General features: G+C 32.9%; 1 protein-coding gene and 1 long non-coding RNA gene across 6 annotated transcripts in view; both read right to left on the bottom strand.

The window, feature by feature from the left end:
* The window catches only part of lig (ubiquitin-associated protein-like lingerer), a 498,059-nt gene that overhangs the window by 65,381 nt on the left and 425,143 nt on the right, over window positions 1-7,535 (bottom strand). The window lies entirely within an intron of this gene.
* Window positions 5,265-6,593, bottom strand: LOC145312842 (uncharacterized). 2 transcript variants are annotated; one of them, XR_013877141.1, is made up of 2 exons: window positions 6,508-6,593; window positions 5,265-5,734 (listed from the first exon to the last, which is right to left on the bottom strand). It is a non-coding gene; the product is annotated as an uncharacterized LOC145312842 (long non-coding RNA). The 2 variants fall into 2 exon arrangements; XR_013877142.1 differs by having other exon boundaries at window positions 6,526-6,592.

The raw sequence follows: 7,535 nt of genomic DNA, 5'->3' as shown, positions 1-7,535 counted from the left end.
GTGTACAGTGGGGTTACACGAAACTTTACCGAACATTTTAACACTCCCTTTGCAACTTTTGACATCCCTCTTACACCCAGATTCAGAAGGTTGTATTACAAAACAAGATAAACAAGAGGGTTGTTATATTGAAAATATAATATCTGTGTTATGAAGTGTCACTTTAAAAAGTCACACCCCGTAAAATATGAAAAACCACACTGAAACCATTGTAAGATTTTTAAGGTAAAAAATAAAAATAGCTTAAAACCTTCATAGAACTTTATTGAAGCTTCCCGGAAATGGAAAACTCAATCGGTAAAGTAAGTATCGAGATCTTTAGCAATTGACAAAAAAAACTAATACTTTATAATGTAAATAGCGGAAATGCCCCTAGCGTGTAGGGGCTCTGTATTCGAAAAAGCAGAGAGTGGCTAGAAAATAGCTTGAAACAATTCCAAGACGACTTAAATCTTAAAATAAAATAGCCTAATACCATCATATTACACATGTTAATCTTACCTTTTTTATAGAGAACTCAATTGGTTCGTAGTTATTAAGAATGAGATTTTAGACAGAAACTATTAATGGATGGGTATTAGATCTTTTCATGAAAATACCCTTTTTCGAATTTCAATCTTCTGCTAACCTAAAAAGTTACTTTAGGGGCCTAGAAATATATGTACAAAATTTCAGCTCTCTATCTCTACTGGCGACCTAGCGCCAGGCATGTAAAATATCAACAGATAACGGTAGCACGGCGGTTTTAACAATATCTCAGTAATGTGCAGGTTTTCAGCTCTTCTGTTTATTTAAATTTAAACACATAAGGCCAAAGATATTATATCCCAAAAATCTTTTGTCAAAGTCTACTCTAGACCTAGCGCCAGTCAGTTTTCTAAAATCATGCATTTTATACCTGTGAAAAATGAAATCGCCAGCGCTAGGTGTAGAGTAGACTTTGACAAAAGATTTTTGGGATATCATATCTTAGGCCTTATGTGTTTAAGTTAAAATATGCAGAAAACCTAAATTCACCTTCCAAGCCATTCTCTAAGCATTTTAATTTTTTTTTGAAATAACGGGATTTCAAAACTGCCTTTTGAAAAGGCCTAAAAAATATCTTTTTTTGTCCCTTTTTTCACTGTATGTAGTTACAACTTATTAAGATATTATTCTCAGTTAAAAGAAATTGGCGCTTCCAGCACCAAAACCGGCAAAAACAGGCAGTTAAACTTCTGTACCCCTACTTAACCCCCTGACAGACCCCCCCTCTATCTCGGCTCCTGTTACAGATAGAGACGTAAAACTTTTTTCTGGTTGTTCATGTGTATTTTTAGAGAATTACTTTTTCTAGTCATAGCGGTCAGACTGCTCCTTATCTGCTTTTTAGCAGCCAGCTGCTAAATATTAAAACAGCTGTAAAGCGGCCAATTTTAAAGCTAAGAAAACCAAATTTTATGACAAACTAGTATTTTTCATAATAAAAAAATACCTTTTCTGACCATCGCCAAAAAACAACAAATAATGGAAACCACCAATTTTGGTGATAAAACGGCGGTTGTCGGCGCTAAATAATATTTTTATCTGTTTATTGTTACAACTTATTAAGATATTATTCTCAGTTTAACCCTTACAGATCGGGCCCCAATTCCACCTTAATAGATCGGGGGGGGGGGGCTCAAAGAGCCCCCCCCTCTATCTCGGCTCCTGGTACAGATAAAGACGTAAAATTTTTTTCTGGTGGTTCATGTGTATTTTTAGAGAAAATTACTTTCTCTAGTCATAGCAGTCAGACCGCTCCTTAGCCGCTTTTTAGCGGCCAGCCGCCAAATTTTAAAACAGCTGTAGAGCGGCCAATTTTGCAGCTAGGATGACCAAATTTTAGGACGAACTTTTATTTTTCATAACAAAAAAATTACTTTTTCTGATCATCGCCGAAAAACGGCAAATAACGGAAACCGCCATTTTCGGCAGTTACGGCGGTAAAACGGCGGTTGGCGGCGCAAATTAATATTTTTTATCTGTTTATTATTGCTCAAGGATTGAACAAAAAAAATTATAGGTCTCTAGCTGTAATAGAAGCCACGATATTCATGATATATGTCTGTAGTAAAAGCCGGACAAAAATCGGTCATAAAGTCGGTCAGGGAGCGGTCAAACGGTCATAACACCACTTTTCTCAGATGGTCATTGATATCTAAGTATTCACCAAAAAAATTTTAGGTTTCTACCTTATACACAAAAGTCATAATGTAGAAATTAAGATTTATTTAGAATTTTTTCTAATTTTTTTTGCTACCCAACCGACTTTGACCGGACACCACGACCGACACAGACCAGATATCCTAATAAAATCAACTCTTGCCGACGTATAATTACTAAACTTAAAAAGTCATGAAGTTACAGCTCTCCATCTTACCTACAAAAAAAATGAGATTGAAAAAACTAGAGGGGGGGGGCTCTTTGAGCCCCCCCCCCCGATCTGTAAGGGTTAAAAAAGATTGGCGCTTTCAGCACCAAAACCGGCAAAAACAGGCAGTTAAACTTCTGTACCCCTACTTAACCCCCTGACAGACCCCCCCTCTATCTCGGCTTCTGTTACAGATAGAGACGTAAAACTTTTTTCTGTTGGTTAAATTTTTTTTATGTAGTCTTTATTGTGATCATAAACAGATAAAACTAGCACCGCCAACCGTTTTACCGCCGAATTGGCGGTTTCCATAATTTTTGGCGTTTTTTGGCGATGTTCAGAAAAAACATTTTTTTTGTTATGAAAAATAATTGCTCGTCATATAATTTTATTTTCCTAGCTTTAAAATTGGCCGCTCTACAGCTTTTTTAATATTTAGCGGCTGGCTGCTAAAAAGCGGATAAGGAGCAGTCTGACTGCTATGACTAGAAAAAGTAATTTTCTCTAAAAATACACATGAACCAACAGAAAAAAGTTTTATGTCTCTATCTGTAACAGGAGCCGAGATAGAGGGGGGTCTGTCAGGGGGTTAAGTAGGGGTACAGAAGTTTAACTGCCTGTTTTGGTGCTGGAAGCGCCAATTTTTTTTAACTGAGAATAATATCTTAATAAGTTGTAACTATAAACAGATAAAAATATTATTTAGTGCCGCCAACCGCCGTTTTATCGCCAAAATTTGTGGTTTCTGTTATTTGTCGTTTTTCGGCGATGGTCAGAAAAGGTATTTTTTTTATTATGAAAAATACTAGTTTGTCATAAAATTTGGTTTTCTTAGCTTTAAAATTGGCCGCTCTACAGCTGTTTTAATATTTAGCGACTGGCCGCTAAAAAGCGGATAAGGAGCGGTCTGACCGCTATGACTAGAAAAAGTAATTCTCTAAAAATACACATAAACAACCAGAAAAAAGTTTTACGTCTCTATCTGTAACAGGAGCCAAGATAGAGGGGGGGTCTGTCAGGGGGTTAAGTAGGGGTACAGAAGTTTAACTGCCTGTTTTTGCCGGTTTTGGTGCTGGAAGCGTCAATTTTTTTTAACTGAGAATAATATCTTAACAAGTTGTAACTATAAACAGATAAAAATATTATTTAGCGCCGCCAACCGCCATTTCACCGCCAAAATTGGCAGTTTCCGTTATTTGTCATTTTTCAGCGACGGTCAGAAAAGGTATTTTTTTTATTGTAAAAAATACTAGTTTGTCATAAAATTTGGTTTTCTTAGCTTTAAAATTGGCCGCTCTACAGCTGTTTTAATATTTAGCGGCTGGCCGCTAAAAAACAGATAAGGAGCGGTCTGACCGCTATAACTAGAAAAAGTAATTCTCTATAAATACACATGAACAACCAGAAAAAAGTTTTAAGTCTCTATCTGTAACAGGAGCCGAGATAGAGGGGGGGTCTGTCAGGGGGTTAAGTAGGGGTACAGAAGTTTAACTGCCTGTTTTTGCCAGTTTTGGTGCTGGAAGCGCCAATTTTTTTTTAACTGAGAATAATATCTTCATAAGTTGTAACTATATACAGTGAAAAAAGGGACAAAAAAAGATATTTTTTAGGCCTTTTCAAAAGGCAGTTTTGAAATCCCGTTATTTCAAAAAAAAATTAAAATGCTTAGAGAATGGCTTGGAAGGTGAATTTAGGTGCTCTGCATATTTCAACTTAAACACATAAGGCCTAAGATATGATATCTCAAAAATCTTTTGTCAAAGTCTACTCTACACCTAGCGCTGGCGATTTCATTTTTCACAGTTATAAAATGCATGATTTTAGAAAACTGACTGGCGCTAGGTCTAGAGTAGACTTTGACAAAAAGATTTTTGGGATATAATATCTTTGGCCTTATGTGTTTAAATTTAAATATGCAGAAGAGCTAGAAACCTGCACATTACTGAGATATTGTTAAAACCGCCGTGCTACCGTTATCTGTTGATATTTTACATGCCTGGCGCTAGGTCGTCAGTAGAGATAGAGAGCTGAAATTTTGTACATATATTTCTAGGCCCCTAAAGTAACTTTTTAGGTTAGCAGAAGATTGAAATTCGAAAAAGAGTATTTTCATGAAAAGATCTAATGGATATAATTGTACTTTTTTTATAGAATACTCAATTGGTTTGTAGTTTTTAAGATTTTCGGACAAAACTATTACTGGATGGCTGTAATCGTTCTTTTTTTATAAATCTAATAACTATAGTTGATAATAGTTGAAGCTATACAAAGTATCCTAAAAAATGAGCTGTGTGACGTCAAAAGATCCATCTCTTCTTAAGGGGTTTCCTTTCCCACTTCTCCTCTCTTCCTTAATTTTTATGACGTCACATGGCACATATTTAAGAACACTTCATAAAGCTCCGAAGCCATTCTCTAAAGTTTACTATACACTGCTCAAGTTCCAGACTGCGCTGTATGAAAAGTTGTTGACTAAACTTGGAGATTGTAAACAAAACAATTTTTATAAACTTTTAAATCCGTAGATGAGTGTAAAAAAATAAATCTTTATGTCAAACATTAAATTAACATTATTTCTATGCTTTTTTAGAGAAGCTACTCTATAACTTATTTTATCTGTCAGTCAAACCACAACATACAATTGGGGAAAGGGATATTTTATGGCAGAAAAATGACCTTATAAGAATTTTATGAGCTTTTAAAAAGCGAAGCTATTCTATAATTTAAAACATTCACCCGTTTGTTATGTTGTAATACAGTTATGCTGTGATACTGAAAATTTCAAAAAACAATTGTGATTTGCAAATGGATGTAGTTGTCTGTATAAATTATTATCAATCTTTGCTTTATGCTGCTTATAATAAATAAAAGATAAGATTTAGATTTTTATCATAATAAACTGTTTTTTGTTAATAAATATCATTATAAAAATGATTCAATGTCCTGAGTAAAAATCATTTTAATACTAAACTTTTATCACATTATAATTTTATGAATATATGTTTTATTTTTTTTACTAATATAATTACTTTATTTTTAATAAACAAAACACTCAATTATGGAGGAAAATCTAAATTGTATGTAAATATTATCTCAGATATTTTGACAATTTAATTTAGTCTTATTTGTACAATAAGAAGTTAAAATTTTGCTTCTATAATTTTCAATATTTTAGTTATTCCTATTTTTCAAATATGTGCACTAAATGTGATTTAGGTTAAAAAATGTTTTAAAAATGATCATCAATTTTGTCAACGATTTTTTCCAGGAAGGTAGGTTCATCTTTATCTTTCTCTTCATCAGATTTATTTTCTTCTCCTTCCTCTTTCTTTTCATCATCGTCTAAATAAAAAATAATCATGACAATTTAATTTAAATAATAAATTGAATGAGTAGTCTGTATTAGTAGTATGTACATAATAATGATAAACAAAATTTGATTTTAGATTAAAGTTATAACAAAAGATTAAATATCAACACTTAAAAGTTAACAAAGCACAGGACTAGGTCATACACTTGAGGAGAAGTAAGATTTATTGTTGATTTATGAAGCTTTACAAAGTGTCTAAAAAATCTGCCATGTGACGTCATAAAAATCAGGTATGAGAGGAGAAGTGGGAATGAAAACCCATGGCTGATTTTTTGAGACACTTGTACAGCTTCTTGATTCATTGTCCCCTCCTTCCCTTGTTGTAGCAAAGCTAGCCCACACTAAATTTATGTATTATCTTTGCTACTTGAAAAAATATTGAAAAAAATAAAAACTGTAAGTTTAATGTGTATCAAAATGATTGTATTTTCCAAGGTGTCTTGTAAATAAGAAAATACATGAAATACAAAATAATTGAAAATACTTTCTTAATAATTGTATATGTAAAAAAAACTAGAAATAAATAATATATGAACTAGAATAATGAATTTAGAATAAACGCGTATATAATGGCAAGGGAAAATTTTCGTCTATTTAGGTTGCTAACATAGACATTTTTATTGGTCAATTCGTTTATCCAGTAGGAAGTGAGAGTACATGATAATCTGGTGTGAGATCCAAGTAATAATAAATCCATTAATATGTTTTTTTTTGTATTTTTAATCATCTTGTATTTCTTTAATACCTAAAGAAAATGTGTAACCTTCTTCTTTTTTGTTTTCATCATTTTCCTCCCCTTCTTTGTCTTCCCCCTCCTCCCCATCACCTTCCTCTTTACTCTCCCCCTCCCCCTGCTCCTCCTCTGGTGCCTCCTGAAATTATATTTAGCTGATTAGAATTGTAAAATGATTTATGTAAAAAACATCATTTTGTGTTTTATGTAAGTACGGGGACGTCCAAGCTTTTTATTTTGAGGGGGGTTAAAATAAGGGGTTTCAAAGGTTTGAACGGAGTAATCCAGTATAGTTTTTAAAAACATTTTGAGGTGGGTAAAATGAGGGATTTCAATGTTTAAGGGATGTAAACACCCCTTTACCCCCACCCTACAAGGGATAAAAAAACAAAACTAATTGTATTAAAATTTAAAAATATCTAACCTTGCCCTGTGGGGCTTATCCTACATATCAAAGATCTTTTCCTGTTTCCTATTTATCACTAGATAAACCTTAATGTAAAACTGACGTTTCAAGAATATTTGTGAATTTAAGCCAATTCTTTAATAGTGAAACACAAGTCTTTAATTTGATAAATGATAATTAACATATCAAAATTAAATCTAGCACTAAAATCAAGTGCATCTAGTCATTCACTTTGTGCTTTTATTCGTACAAATCAAAATAATTGCTACACAAATGTATTCCAAATTGCAGCATGCCTTTCAAAACTTTTTAAAATGTCGTCTTAGTTTTATAGAATCCTCAAAACTATGACGGAAAAAAGTGCGCTGGTTGTTTTTGATTCAAACCAAACTTTAAAACTATTAAATAATCGTATGGGACATTATTTCTACATTTCTTAATTAAAAAAAAATACAGAATCAAAATATAGAATTATTATGGACTTTTAAAAATATTTAAGATTTTAGGCAATGATAAATTTGTAAATAAGTAGTTGATATAAAAGACAATATATTTTTTAATATCTTTAGTATGATATCAGCCGATCAGTCTAACCTGAAAACTATTGCTACAGCACGCTGGCCGTTTCACCGGG

This window comes from Acartia tonsa, chromosome 2 (assembly GCF_053477335.1).
Source record: "Acartia tonsa isolate MP-2025a chromosome 2, ASM5347733v1, whole genome shotgun sequence".
Classification (NCBI taxonomy): Eukaryota; Metazoa; Arthropoda; class Copepoda; order Calanoida; family Acartiidae; genus Acartia; species Acartia tonsa.
This window is presented reverse-complemented; position numbering and strand designations above follow the sequence as displayed.